At 40.4% G+C, this 15223-nt stretch overlaps 1 long non-coding RNA gene across 1 annotated transcript in view; it reads right to left on the reverse strand.

Annotated features, from left to right (window-relative positions):
• The window catches only part of LOC144901801 (uncharacterized), a 50201-nt gene that overhangs the window by 32067 nt on the left and 2911 nt on the right, over window positions 1-15223 (reverse strand). The gene's annotated exons all lie outside the window — the stretch shown is intronic.

Here is a 15223-nt window from a genome sequence, read left to right on the forward strand (position 1 = left end):
CGGGGAATTCCCAAGACGTTCTATTTAAATGAGGCTGGAGGAAGAAGGGAGTGGGAGAGCAACACAACAGCTGAAAAATGTCTTACATGGAAGACGCACTTTTTTTTACTGCTTAGACGTGATTTTTTGTGATAATCTTGTCATTAATGTATAATACACAGTATGGTCAGTATGCCAAGATCACTAAACTATGTTGTACAACGATTCCTGGTTTATGTAAGCAAGACAACAGGATCGTACCATTTTGGATACTGGAACACTGGTGTAATAAATAAAGAGGAGACAATTGGAAAGGGACTGCTATTTAAAAAAATGTAAAAAATACTATATATATGTAACAAGTAAATATGACTAACTGAGGGCAGCACGGTGGTCGAGTGGTTAGCGCGCAGACCTCACAGCTAGGAGACCAGGGTTCAATTCCACCCATGCGTGGATTTTCTCCGGGTACTCCGGTTTCCTCCCACATTCCAAAAACATGCTAGGTTAATTGGCGACTCCAAATTGTCCATAGGTATGAATGTGAGTGTGAATGGTTGTTTGTCTATATGTGCCCTGTGATTGGCTGGCGACCAGTCCAGGGTGTACCCCGCCTCTCGCCCGGAGACAGCTGGGATAGGCTCCAGCACCCCCTGCAACCCTCGTAAGGAAAAGCGGTAGAAAATGAATGAATGAATGAATAACTGATTCAATCACAGACATTTTGTAAGAATTTTGACCATTTTTATTCATCTTTCAAGGCACACAGAATATTCTGTTGTAAACATTGAACCTACCAAAAGAAAGATTAGATTCCTGTCTTTCACCAGAAAAAAAGTTTGTTTCTACCTTTTTTCCATTCTTTAGTAATCAGCAGTAGAACAAGGGTACGTTTCAGGAAAATATCAGTTGCCAACTAAAAAAAAAAAAAGAAAACCAGCTGTGAAACACAAGCATAACTTTCACTTTCACAGTTGACCCACCCATGGATCTACTATAAGATAATAACATAAAACTGAACAATGTGATCTGGAACCAAACTATGTGTGTGCATATGTGTGCATGTGCATGCATGGATTAAAATTTGTGTCATTTTTTTCACTATGTAACAGCTGCCTCTATGCAAGGGCTTCCTCTTCCCTGTCAAGTGGCATTTCTTCTCTATCTCACGATGCACTTCTACCACCTAATGGCCGCTTTTATGGCATTAAAATTGCTCTCAAGCCAAATCCATTGGTGAGGAGTTGCTTCATCACCCCTTTTAGCCTCTCTTGCATAGAAACACATTGTGGGATCCGGTGATTGTATAAATACTATGTGGTATTGAATCAGTTAATAAGTATGTCGAGTGAATAGAACAGATGAGTTCAAGAACATTACGGCAAGGACAAAATGCATGGGTTTAACACCAACAGCTGACGAGCAACATTTTAAAGCACATGCAGATGAAAATAAAACAGATACTTCAAATGCAGCAGCTGCCATCTTGTAGGGAAAAAAGACATCAGGAGGTGGCCTACACCCACAGCTGTTTTTTGACCCAGCGCTAACTGGGGACTATTTGCTTTTGTAAACTACACACCTAGTGACTAAATGACTAAATGTCTCTGGCAATACTGCCTTGCTGCCTTGCTGTTATGCTTTTTAATTATTTATCAAAAAACGATCACTGTTTCGTGATTGGCTATGGCGTATTAGTAGTCAAAAAATATTGAAAGACTAAGGTTTTCTAAATGCTCGAACTACAAATACGTATCATTTATTAATATTGAATTATTCTAATTCACTTATCGGGTTCTAATCTGGAACCAATTAACCACAATGAACGAGGGATGACGGTATAGCGCTAAGATCCCTTGAGGAAGTACACAAGATCTAGCTACGTCGCCCCCCCCCCCAACCCCACACTCTCTTTTCATCCAGCCCACATAGTTCCAGATCAATCTGAGCGCCCGCCCATCATTAGGCATCAAAGGCTTTTCTCCTGCACAAACAAAGCAGCCATTAGACCCACAATGCATCAATGCATACGTGGATGATGCAGACAAAGAGGCAGAGAGGAGGCAATCCCCCTGCTAGCATCTCAGGGAAAGTCGAAAAAATTCCTACTGGCATTCAAGTGTCGTACAGCAGATAAATGACCCCCTGCTTTAAAGTGTGAGATGAAGGTCAGATGGCGTATGATCGCTTTCAACAGATGATGAATCAACTTCTCATGTCATCACCTTCATTCCTTTCTCTTCCACTTGGACAGAATAAATATTTCAAAGCATATTTTTCATTTTGGGCCTCTGTGGAGGAGCAAATACTTCTTTCTCCCTGCAGGATCATCTCTTGAGCCTCAAAATGTTGTGTCAGCAACACTTGAGTAGCTTTTTGTTTCCTCTTAGTCCTCTATATCCCCGTTGACTCGCCCCCAGGATTGCCTCATCCCACTGCTTCGTGCGCTGAATGGAAGACAGTGACAAACTCCGACAAGGAAACCGGCAATCTTGATACCTCTCTGGGCGTCGGTATCGATACAACTTTGTACAAGCAAGGCTGTTATCATGGCCACCGCCTTGGTGTTGTTTCTCATCTGTCAATAGGGGATCAGGAAAGTGGAGCGGGGAGGAGGAGGGGGGTGGGGGGGTTGTACATCAATGGGATTAATGGCAGTGTGGGCTTTAAATGAGGCCCTGATCAGTTAGCATCACTCTTCTAACCCAAAGCAACTGAATAGACGCTCATCATTGGATGCAGAATTCCCTGTTAAATCTACTTTGTTTTACAGTTTACGGTTTCCTGCTTCTTTTTTTCACATCCTTCTTATTCATTCCGAAGAATCCCGCAGTCCTTCCTGCAAAGCCTCATCCTGACGGTTTCCTGTTGAGGAAAAGGATAGAGCATGGTATGAAAATAAAGGCTAAAATGCAGACGAGCGACGACATCTACAAGCTCTGCGGTGGTCCATCTTTTGTGGACTTCCTTTCCCTGACGTCTCGCATCCTCTCCTTCCCAAAAGTCCCCCGTGGGTCTCTTATGCCCCCGCTTCCAGAACGCACACGGGGGTTATTGCACTGCCTTTGAAAGGTTCATTTGGCTTGTTCTTGTGTCGAATAATGGTAGCGGGGTGATCCATTCAGTCATCTGTGCGGGGGTGACTAACATCTGGTGTTGCTGGTTGCTGGAGCTAAACTTCCAGGATAATACCACCAAGCCAACCGCAAACCTCTGCCAGACATAGTTTTATTTTGGGGTGATGTACGACAATTTTGACAAAACTACTGCCACCTATAGGACCAGAGTAAAACATCGTAAATGGGAAACGGTTTGGACTTGTGTAGTAAACAACAAACATGAGTTTCACACCAGCAAAGGTAGTTAAAATTACTAGAAGCTGACCACTCATGGTACTTTAAAGGCAGCTACTGCCATCTCGTGGAGTATGTGGAGTAAAGGGGACCTAGTATTCTGCTTTCTGACCTAAAAATGTAGTTAAACGATGTCAAAGTTTCAGATAATGAGGTTTACTCATTTGGATGTGAGCCCTGGAAAAATTTTGGGATGGCTGAAAACGCTCGGTTTCAGAGGGTGTTGCAAAACTGTTCCTTTGTGATGTCACAGAGTAGGATTCATTATGGGCGTGGCTGCAGGCCAGATATACTCTCTGCCCTCCCCCAAGCTAGCAATGACTTGTAAAAAGTGTTTCTCTGGGTAGAAGGGAACAAAATATTTGTTTACAATTTTTTTTACAATTACTAGCAAAATAAATGTTAATGCTAATATTTTAATCAGTCAACGGCATTTCCCACTGGACTTTTTGGTGAACATGGGCCACAATGCAGCTGGACTAGCCAACAAATTGCTAAAGCCTGATGGCTTTCCAACATCACTTGGTCATGTCGAAGAGTCAAAAGAGCAAGCAGTACGTAAAAAATTATCAGTTTCCTGTTTATTTTGTGTAAGTCATGGAACAAATGCAATTGTCTGTATAGAATTATATGCAGCGGGTTGCTCCATGTATGCCGTTTCCCAAAAGACATTCCCCACCCCAGTTTTTTTTACATGCTGGTAGTTCCACTAAAAAAATTACACATGCTGTAAAAAACGTAACATTAAAATGCTAAAGCTACTTACCATTGAGAGATGTCTTAAAGAAACTTCTTTTCTTAAGAAACTTCAGACTGTAGAGTCTTTACTTCCGTAAAAAAAAAAATCAACTCCTATAACGTTGGGTTGGCAGCTAATGGCAGGCTAGTACTGGGTCCTTCTGAGCACTCAGGGGTGTGGCCAACCACGTGAAAATAAATTAAAACAGAGCGGGAAGCACGGAATTCAAAGAAATACAACTGGAATAGGTGAAGATTCTCTAATATCTAGAAAGCTTTCTGTGTGGGTCATTGTGTGTAGCTGCTCTATAGGAGTCCACAACTCAATTCAAAGGAACAAAAAATGAGCATAATGGGCCCCCTTTAATGAAAATGACATTGCCTACAGCCACAATGCTTCCTACATAACAATGTTTTTTGATTTGGCACTAATTGGAGACGCCGGTGGTTATTTGCTGTTGTAAGAGACTATGTATATAATATCACACAAGGTTCATTTTTAGGATCCACTTCAGTAACCAAATATGGCTTCTTAAAGTACTGTCGGAAATGGATTTTTAAAACAAGCTAGCCTCTGCACAAGTGCATCTTTAAAGTAAGCCCATTAGTATTGAACTGTGAGTTAGGCAAATTATGTGAACGTTTGGCGGGAGAAAACAGCATGTAAGTGTACTTGATAGTCTCTCTGATAGCCCTCCATCTCCCTTTTTGTGCTAATTTGTTGCAATCTTCAAGGAAAAAACATGAAAATGACACTGACAGGGATTTAGCGCTCCCTCACTCAGCATGCAGAATGAGATGGCCCATTAAACACCCCACCAACCCCCGATGTTTATTTAGAGAGGGGCTGATATTGTGTAATGCACCGCAAGACGACGCAGCTCTACACAGAAAAAAACTTTTATAGCCACCCTTACCCAGAATATCAATTAGCTGCAGCAGACTTATTTTTTTATTTTTTTTAAAGGAAACTGCAGAGTGGAAATGCTTCCGCCACGTTAATGGACTTTTAAATTGCTTACCAAATTCCCTCATTAATGCCATCCCTGGTCACCGCCGCCGTTTGATTTCAAAGGTCAACTCCCAAATGTCAACATAGGAGCGGTAAATAGAGGACACGCTTATGATGCGAGAGCTGTACTGACGCCAAAGTGTGCAAATTAAAGGGAGCGGCCAATTGGAGAGGAAACCTACTGACATTTTTTTTAGTTCCTCTTTTTTACCTGAGTTTATCTCGCACAAGCACTCTGCACACACCCATTGGAGATTGGGTGCACACACTTCATATGTGCAGATTATACTGTAAAAATATATGGGGAAACATTTTGCTAACTAAAACTACTCTTCATCATATGTCCAAGGTTCCCAAAGGGGGGTATGCCAATTGTCAATGGTGTATGTGAATAAAAATGAAAAACAATTAGTGCCTCAAACTCACAATTCGGAGTGCACTTGAACGAGTCACAATGCAGAGCTCACAGGAGACAGAGTATGAAGTTGTTTATTTCTCTGTGTGAGTTATATTAACAAGTAATTTTGATGATTATTGTGCATTAGGAGTGTTTCATCTTGAAGATTTTATATTGATGTTCTTTGCACTTTTAAAACCTGTCAAGGAATGTCCTCATCAGGATGAGAGAGTGAGGATTCCGACGAATATTTGCCTTTATTTATTTTAATTACCCCCTCACCCCTGCCTCCATAAGACTACATATATAATTATCATATGGCAGTTATGTGATTACTGAGGGTCGCTTGGTGTAAATAAATTCCCCACATGAGATTTCATCACTTCTGGATACTGTGGTGTCACTTGGAGTTCCACAAGGATCAGTGCTTGGCCTTCTTCTGTTCAATATTTACATGTTGCCACTTGGTGACATCATTCGCAAACATAGCATTAGCTTTCACTGTTATGCAGACAACACTCAGCTGTACTGTATGTGTCATTAAAGCTAGCTGACCCACGGTTGTGTAAATTTTTACTCAAGAACCCAGACAAAACTGAAATGTTGACCCCTGCTAAACAGAGTTACCTGTTTAAGGACACCACTCAGTGGACTCAGTAAAAAATCTCGATGTGATATTGGATTTGACTCTAAGAATGTTACAAAAAACAGCATGTTTTTCATCTACATCGCAAAAGTATGGCGTATTCTATTATTTTTCTATTCTTCTATTCTATCATAGTATTCTATTTACTATTTACAGAGACTCTAGTCCATGCATTTGTCACGAAACGCCTGTTATTAGTACAAAATGCTGCAGCATGACTCCTTACAAGGACGCCCAAATCCATCCATATTTCTCCAGTACTTGGCAACTTGCACTGGCTCCCAGTTCATTTAAGATGTGACTTTAAGGTTCTGTTACTTGTCTGCAAAATATTACTGTACATGTGTTGGTACCTTCCTATCTGGTTGACTTAACTGTACCCTATACTCCGTCTAGACACCTACGCTCAGAACCTTTTCTATTCGGGCTCCTGCACTGTGGAATGCCCTACCTGCTAATATTAGAGCTGCTACCTCAGTAGAAATGTTGAAGTCCTGAATCAAGACTTATTTTTACACTTTAGCATTTAGTCAATAGTATTCCTGGCCTGTTTGACTGCCGCTCCTTTACATGTTGCCCACTCGACATCCATTGCAGCCTGATCATCCAGAATGGATTCGTCCTATCTGTGTTTTAATTTTTTCCTTGCCCGGATGGGGGTTCAGCTCAAGGGATGTCGTCTATCATCTATCGGGTATTGTTGTCTACTGTTGCCTGCTTGTTACGCCTTTTGAGGCTCTTTTGTGATTAATGGCTATATCAATAAACTTGACAACTTGATTTTTTTAAGTGTGCAGTAGTAGGGGGGTACATGGCTTCAAGTCTGAAGGGGTGCGCTACTGTAAAAAGTTTAGGATCCACTGTCATACGGGAATGGTATTCCATTAAAAAAAGAGAATTGTTTATTATGTCATGTCACTCAAAGGTGACTCGAAGGTTCACTTCACAATCACTGAAGCGTAATTGCACACTTCCACTGAGAATGAAGAGGACGAATGACTTTGGAGGTTCAAATATGTCCTGAATGTTCAAGCGGAACATTTGGTTGCATGGTGGGAAAATTTGGGGTTCTTCAAAAAGTGTTAAAAAAAAAAACATTGAGTGCAAAATGAGCGGGCTTCACCCCCTCGTGACAGCTCTCTTAGTTTCCTTCTTTGCCTCTGTTCCGGTTTCCATGCCCTTATTTTGGTAACCACTTCCTTTGTTGTTCCCTTCCGTTTTCCTTGCTCCTGCTCTTTTCCTGGGGTCGTACTGCAAAACTCGCAAGCCCGGACGTGACACAAAAGTCGTACGACTTAGTGATGTTACATTTATAAAAGTCTGATTTCTGTAGTATTCCATTGATGAAAAATACAATTGATTGACTTGTGAAAAGGAAAATGGATCTCTCTTTGACCACACAGTTGTATATTAAAAAAGTATGCACAATGTAGCACTAACAGAACCAATTTTGTAATTGTAGTTCTAATAAAAAATGTAATTCCACTCGATTCCAGACCACAAATGTCCTTAATTTTGTCCTTAATCCTAACAGACATCCAACAACATTGTGACAGGATTTCATCTTTTGTCATGCTTCCCCTTTTGAGCTCTATATTTCATATTTAGCCAAAGCTGCACCAAAATCAAGCATGTTTGTGTTCCTATACGGAAATTGTTGTGTTGTTTTTGCGTCATCCTGTGTTTGGGATCATGGCATAGGCAAAATTGGATGAAAATCAAGGAAAAAGGGGGATAATTTAAAGAGCAGAGTGGATCTCTCCATCACCAAGAGCCTGGGGTCTAAATATACGATACAGCTCTGCTCTCAAATTCAGTTTGATTTTTTTTTTTTTTTTGGTGGTGACAACCTTCTGGCAGCATTTCAATAAAAGATGGTATCAGCACATGTTTTTTTTTTTTTTTTACAAGGCCCTCCTCAGACTTTCCGGGCTGCCCTTTCATTTGCCGGCTTTGTTGTAAAGAAGCAAAGCAAGTTTTGTCTCATTAATTATTGCATGCGCCAATGTGTCTCAAATGCCATGTTCAGTGGCCGTGATAGCGTATTTGCAGTGTGCGCTACTACCGACGCTGGAGGGATGTTTAACATGCAGACGGAGGGGAGGGAATAAGTAGAGATGTGGCGAAACAATGAGTTATATTAAGATTGCGGCCTGCTGTTATCAAAGGAAATGTGGGTCAGCACATCGCTGACACCTCTTTGTGCCGTTCATTAATAAAACAGCCATAAATTCACATAAAAGGTGTTGCACAATCAAAAAAAATGTCCCTTTCTTTTAGCGCTAACAGCAGGCTAGAATAAAATTTAACGCTACAGTGAACTTTTTCTCTCTGGAGCCACAGGCGACTGTTGACTTTTAAACCGTTGCACGTGGGCTTTAAAATTGCATTCATAACCCCACCCCCCCAACCCCACCCCCACGCACCCACAGCCTTAGCATTCTTAGCATTATTATGCTTTGATTCATAATAACCTCTGCAATTGGTTGGGGACCAGTCCAGGGTGTACCCTGTTTCTTGCCCAAAGACAGCTGGGATAGGCTCCAGCACACCTGCGACCCTCGTGGCTATAAGCGGTAGAAAATGAATGAATGAATGAATGTCCAAATATGGATAATGTATTAGTAAATTAATTCTTTTTTTATTTTGTTATATAAATTCCTGTCAAATTTACACTTTTTGTTTTTATTCTTATTCATTTATTTGGTTATATAATGTATTATTATTGCTAATCATTGATGAAATTTTTATTTTACTTTTTTTCTACTTTAATTCTACTCCGGGTACTCCGGTCCTCCCACATTCCAAAAACATGCTAGGTTAATTGGCGACTCCAAATTGTCCATAGGTATGAATGTGAGTGTGAATGGTTGTTTGTCTATATGTGCCCTCTGATTGGCTGGCCACCAGTCCAGGGTATACCCCGCCTCTCGCCTGAAGACAGCTGGGATAGGCTCCAGCACCCCCGCGACCCTTGTGAGGAAAAAGCGGTAGAAAATGAATGAATTATTATTATTATTATTATTATTAGCATTATTATTATGCATAGATTCATAATAACTTCTGTGAATGACTGGCAACCAGTCCAGGGTGTACCCCACCTCTCGCCCGAAAACAGCTGGGATAGGCTCCAGCATACCTGTGACCCTAGTAAGGCTAAGCAGCATATAAAATGGATGGATGGGATCATAATAACTAAAATTTCAATTCTGTTGTCGCACAAATATGTCCTTTATTCTTCTGTAACGGGCTTCAACATTGTGATAGATTTGGCAGCATAGACTACCAACCACATTAATCAGTGTTTTACAGCAGCGTTTGTTGCTCTGAAGAGACCTAAATGATCATTTGTGTGTCCTCCTCCTCTAAATGTTTTGGCTTATTGATTTCCTCTTCCTCTGCTTTGATTGATAAGCAGGGCACATCCATTTGTTTGGTTTTGCTTCCTTTTTGCTTGTGTGTGTGCGCTTACCATTGTCTAGACAGAAACATTTGTCTGCATACTGAGACCCAAGAAGGTGACATGCCCGTGTTGATAATTGTGTGCGACAGAGGCCTTAAAAGTTGCAGGCAAACTTCTGTGAAATAAAAAAAAAAGGATTGAAATTAAAACAGCAGTAAGAGGATTATGAGGCTCAAAGGTTTTTCCAGTACAATACTATCAAGTGGGCGCATACGCCACTTTTCACGCATGCCAGGAAAAAAAAAAAAAAACATGTGCTACGCAGCAGAATTGTTTGTGTATTAAAAGTATTTTTTCTTGCCTCAGCATCTTGCCCCCATCTATGAAGAAGCACACTATAAGTATGGCAGCATCCTATTAATCCTCATAATGCACACAGTAAAACACCTGCACAATCGAATAAGACCCAATGCAAGTCATGCATCATCATCCTGCCTTTTAAAACATAAATGCATGGTGGTAGATGGCCACAATGTATCCTACCGGGCTAGTAGAAGTAAGCAAAAATAGCCGAGACATGATTCAGTGTCGATATAACATTAAATACGTCATAAAAGTGAGTACACAGATCACACTTCTGGAAATACTTTATTATATCTTTTCATGGGACGACACTAACAAAATAATCACCCCATTAGAAGATATATTGCAATAAACACGTCTTTTTGGACCTTCCATACGTGCAGAAATGAAATACTTAGATGAATTGCCAAAGATTTTGGCAATGATGCTGTTGTTGGACGCTAATTCTGTCTCTTTCAGAAAACACTTTGGAATGTGGGAGAAACACTGTGATGTTCTGGAAGGTGCAAATTCTTCTCACAGAATTGGTGGGAAACGTATTCACAGCACATTTTTATCAGCGCATCCAGCATGTAAATGTTTGCATTCTATATATCTATGTCATTTAAAATGGCTGACATTTCCCCACCCAGGCACAACATGCGCTTATTATCAGCTGGTGGAAGAAGAAGTCTAGCAGATTCAATTTAAGGAGATGTAGTGGATCATGAAGGCGTTTCGGCATTCTGGAACAAATTTGATATCTGTCTGGAAGTCAGAGCCCGCAACGATGTTGGGGGTGTGGGGGACGGGGGGAGTCGGTATGAAATACTTTTTCTTTGCGATTCCAATTTCATATCATTTTTTTCTTATCATTCCTCGCAAAGCAGCATGCAGGCTGCACTAAACGAGATGGCTGGAGTAAAAGAAAAGCCAATCCTATCCTGAATAATATTGACAGCATTTAGTTTGCTTGCATATTGTTAATAATCGCCGACCGAGTCAAAGTTTTTTCTCAATGAAGTGAGCCTGGGTCTCCTCCGTAAGTTCCCTGTTGTGTTTCCTCCTACTGGCCTTCTACTTTCGTTAGCATTGGTGTCCAAATTGAGGCCCTGGTTTTTTTTTTATTTATCAGCCCACAAAAATTTATTTGCAAAAATTAACTTTAACAAAACGACAACTCACATCACAACATCACAAAGGAGTATTAGCGCCAAACTTAAAATTGAAATGTTCAAGTGCATCTTTCCTGAGAAGAGATCAGTCGAACACACTTTTCGAAGTTACAAAACAAATAGGTACCAAAACGAGTACGAGTTCTTCAGCCTCCTGCTTATCCGTCTCCCTCTGGGGGACAGAGGCAGCTGAAAATAAAGATAGTTTTTTTTAAACTTGTATTGGTACTTGTATTTACTGTTTGAGTGTTAAGTTACTGTGCGATGAGTTTAGAGTTTTTTGTAAAAAAAAAAAAAAAAAGAAAGAAAAATACTGTGAGTCAGACTGTTATATTGTGAAATGACCTCCTGCTATTTTCAATAGGTTGACATACTTGTCATGATTTCACTTATAAATCGTGATTGGTTATTTAAAGGATTAGTAGTAGTTCTGAAGTACAAGAGATGTAGCATAGCCATAAAATAGCCAGATCGCTATATAAGCTGCAGGTTTCAAATTTTTAAGGAAAAAAATAGCTGCAAATTACGTCTCAAACCTGACACTTTTCAAGTATAGCTGGGTGGTGCAGTGGGTCAGCAGGTGGCACAGGGGATAGTGATGTGAATCCAGGGTAAGTAGGAAGGCATGGCAACATTAATTATTAGCAATATTATTTTTTTTAACAATAAGTGGCTGTCGCAATATCTGTCAAGAAAAAATCTGGCAGGTCAAGACTGCACTGAAGACCTTCGCACCCTCCGCCTTGCCTCATGGACCCAGTGTGCGTATAGTCTCGTATCATCAGCTGAGTGTATCGTAAAAACCCTAATGTTCAACAAAGACAAATACCTTCCATTCCACCAAATTTCCTCTTTTTTCTGTTGCATGTGTTCTATGATGTTTGCATGTCTTTGGTTTTGGAGCGTCCCTGTCATCAACCATTGTAACCCCCCCCCCCTGACATTGAAATGTTGAACTCCATAAAAGTCCTACAGTCCTCTGCTTGTCATTTTACAATTTATCTATATCAATAAAGCAAACTTTATTATTATTATTATTATTTTAATTGTGCTGTTTGCCAGGCTCTGCTTCTGGCTTTTGTCTTTAGCCACAATATTAATGAAATATATATCAGGAACGCAGGCCTGTAAACACCATCTCTCATTAGAATGATGCTGCACGGGCACTAAAATGGAAGTTCTGTGGAATAAACTGTTTACTACCACTAGAAGCCCACCTCCTTCCCATTGTTGTTGAGAAAACAATTACATTTAATCATCCCATTCTCCTTTTTTTTTGCACACAATTAGATTAAGGCTTTGTTTTCTTTCAGTTCCATGAGGGAATCTGACGCCATGCATTCCATAAAACTCCACTCCATAATAGGAACTGACAGGCGTGTGTGGCCCCACCCAAGACATAAACACAGCCATCCACACAGCGCCAGACATGCTCATTCATAAGGAACAGGCGTCCATTACGACCAATCAGCTGTAAAAATCACAGTTTTTCCACCATTAGTATTCCTTTCTTCATTAGCAAACACACACAATAATGCGGCAGGATGAATATAAAGGAACTCGACGGTTCCCACAAACCACTTCCAGTCCCTCGTTTATTCATGACCCAAATAGCACGCGTGCACAAACAAGGCAGGACTAATGGTAATTAAACAAGAAAAAAAGGCTTGTTAGAGGCGATGAGAGAGAGAGAGAGAATGGATTAATCCAAGGACGGCTGCAAGGAAAAGGTTTGATTCCAGTCAAACACCAGGAGGGGGAAAACAAAAGGTGACTTTTTCATGTTTTTAGAGCAGAACAAAGGCATGAATTAGCTATGGAGAACAAAGCATGAATCCTCTCTTTAATCACTGCCAACTACTGCAGTGGAAGTGACTTGAAAAACATTTATTGTGACTCAAATCTCTCAAAAAGCAAATGTTTGATGCTTAATTATTAGCTCATCCAGCGCGACCATCCAAAGCTTGAACTAGGTTCATTACTGGTATGTTGCACCCAGTTTTATACACAAAATAATTAGTTTCGCAGGTTAATTGACTCCAAATTGTCCATAGGTATGAATGTGAGTGTGAATGGTTGTTTGTCTATATGTGCCCTGTGATTGGCTGGCGACCAGTCCAGGGTGTACCCCGCCTCTCTCCTGAAGTCAGCAGGACGGATGGATGTTTTGTGTTAACATTTTTGAGAGTCACTACAGATACAGTATACTATACAATTTTATACAATTATCACTTCATCTACATTTAAAATTCTAATTTTGTAGTAAAGTGTTTAATACTGTTGTAGTAATAAAGTGGTACATACTGTACATACTATGGCACTATGCGGTGATACAGTATTCAGGCTTGTATGCCACTTAAAAGGTGCATGAATATTAGGGCCGAAGCAATTAATGTTGCAGATGGAGATTTATTATTGTTGACATGTCACAAATTTTTATTGTCGGCAGAGTCATTTATTTATAAGAAGACACACGAGAGGGCAAGAAGTAGAAAGAAAAAATGGCAGGAGCGAGAAACTGAGTTAATGGAGATAAAAAGTAGACCCAAACTGAAAGTAGAGCAACATTTTATGTTTCACTGCAACACGACGGCTATGTATGAGTCTCCACTTGGCATTTCTGTCTGGAGTTTGCATGTTTTCCTCGTTTGTGCGTGGGTTTTCTCCGGTTTCCTCCCACATTCCAAAAACATGCTAGGTTAATTGGCGACTCCAAACTGTCCATAGGTATGAATGTGAGTGTGAATGGTTGTTTGTCTATATTTGCCCTGTGATTGGCTGGTGACCAGTACCCCGCCTCTCCCACCCTAATGAGGATAAGCGGTATAGAAAATGGATGGAAAATGTCTAATTTGGACTACTAATAGGCTGTATTCAACCATGAAACATTCATTCATTTTCTACCGCTAATCGTCACCAGGGTCATGGGCATGCTGGAGCCTATCCCAGCTGTCTTCAGGCGAGAGGCGGGGTACACCCTGGACTGGTTGCCAGCCAATCACAGGGCACATATAGACAAACAACCATTCACACTCACATTCATACCCATGAAACAGTGATCATTTATGAATTTATTATTTTGGGGAGAAAGAAAAAGCAATAGTTTGAACGTCAATGTAGCGACGGACAGCTATGTATACTTTGTGTAATATAGTAAAACAATTTGTTCCTAAGTCGTTTGTGTTTCTTTTCTTACAATTTACAATAATAAGTCCTGACAATGAATTGACTCACATGGACTCAAATGCATATAGCAGATCTGCATACAGCAGATCATATCAGTGGTGCCAACTTGCCGATTTTGTTGCTAGATCTGGCAACATTCCAACTCCCCTTGAAAACATATTTTCTCAAAAGCCACTAGTGACAAATATTGCATGTTTTTCTGATGTTATTGGGAGGTTTTCTAATATGGTGCAAGCATGTATTGTTCTGCAGCGATATAAGCAATAATCATTTGACAAATAAAAAAAAATATCGCTAACTATTTGACGAAAATCATTAGTTGCAGCCCAAATGAACATTCAGCATAGATTAAAAAGTACAGTTCTGCAAGTAAAAGCTAATATCGGGCCTCTGACCTCAAAAACTTTTACCTGGAGTAGTCAAAGCTGTTCGCTCGTTGTATAGGTGTACTTCTTCCCATATAGTTACTTTTAATTAAGATCTAAAATTTGCCTGAGGCTCCATTAAGTGAGTGCAAAAAAACACTAAAAGGAGGAGTTGATTGTGTTGGAGGAAAAACGCTGTCAAGCTGTATTTTCAATCTGGCCTTGTTGTGGTTCATTATGCATGCCATATTGAACCAAAGCAAAAGGTAATCAACGGGAATCAAATATTCATTGAGATGTGTTTCCCTAGAGGCCAGCAGGGATGCAGAAGTGGGGGGGGCACCTTGACAGGGTGCATTGTAAAACATTTGTCTCATTGCAACTCCTAGCAGCAGCAAGGTGTCATTAGGGAGATTTAGGTTAATGTTAACTAGGGCTGTAACAGTACGCCTAATGGGATGGGGTACCATGTGGATACACCCACATGGTACTGTACATATTACGCCAAGAACAGGAAGTACAACTACCCATTTGTTTTTAGGTTTCATTAAAAAAAGGCTGTTTGCACAAAAGCTGAACCAAACCCTGACTTTAAAATAAAGGTGTGTACCAAACTGTGCTGTTCCT

This window comes from Doryrhamphus excisus, linkage group LG2 (genome assembly GCF_037039965.1).
Source record: "Doryrhamphus excisus strain RoL-2023G ecotype Guam linkage group LG2, RoL_Dexc_Guam_v1.1, whole genome shotgun sequence".
In the NCBI taxonomy this organism is placed as follows: Eukaryota; Metazoa; Chordata; class Actinopteri; order Syngnathiformes; family Syngnathidae; genus Doryrhamphus; species Doryrhamphus excisus.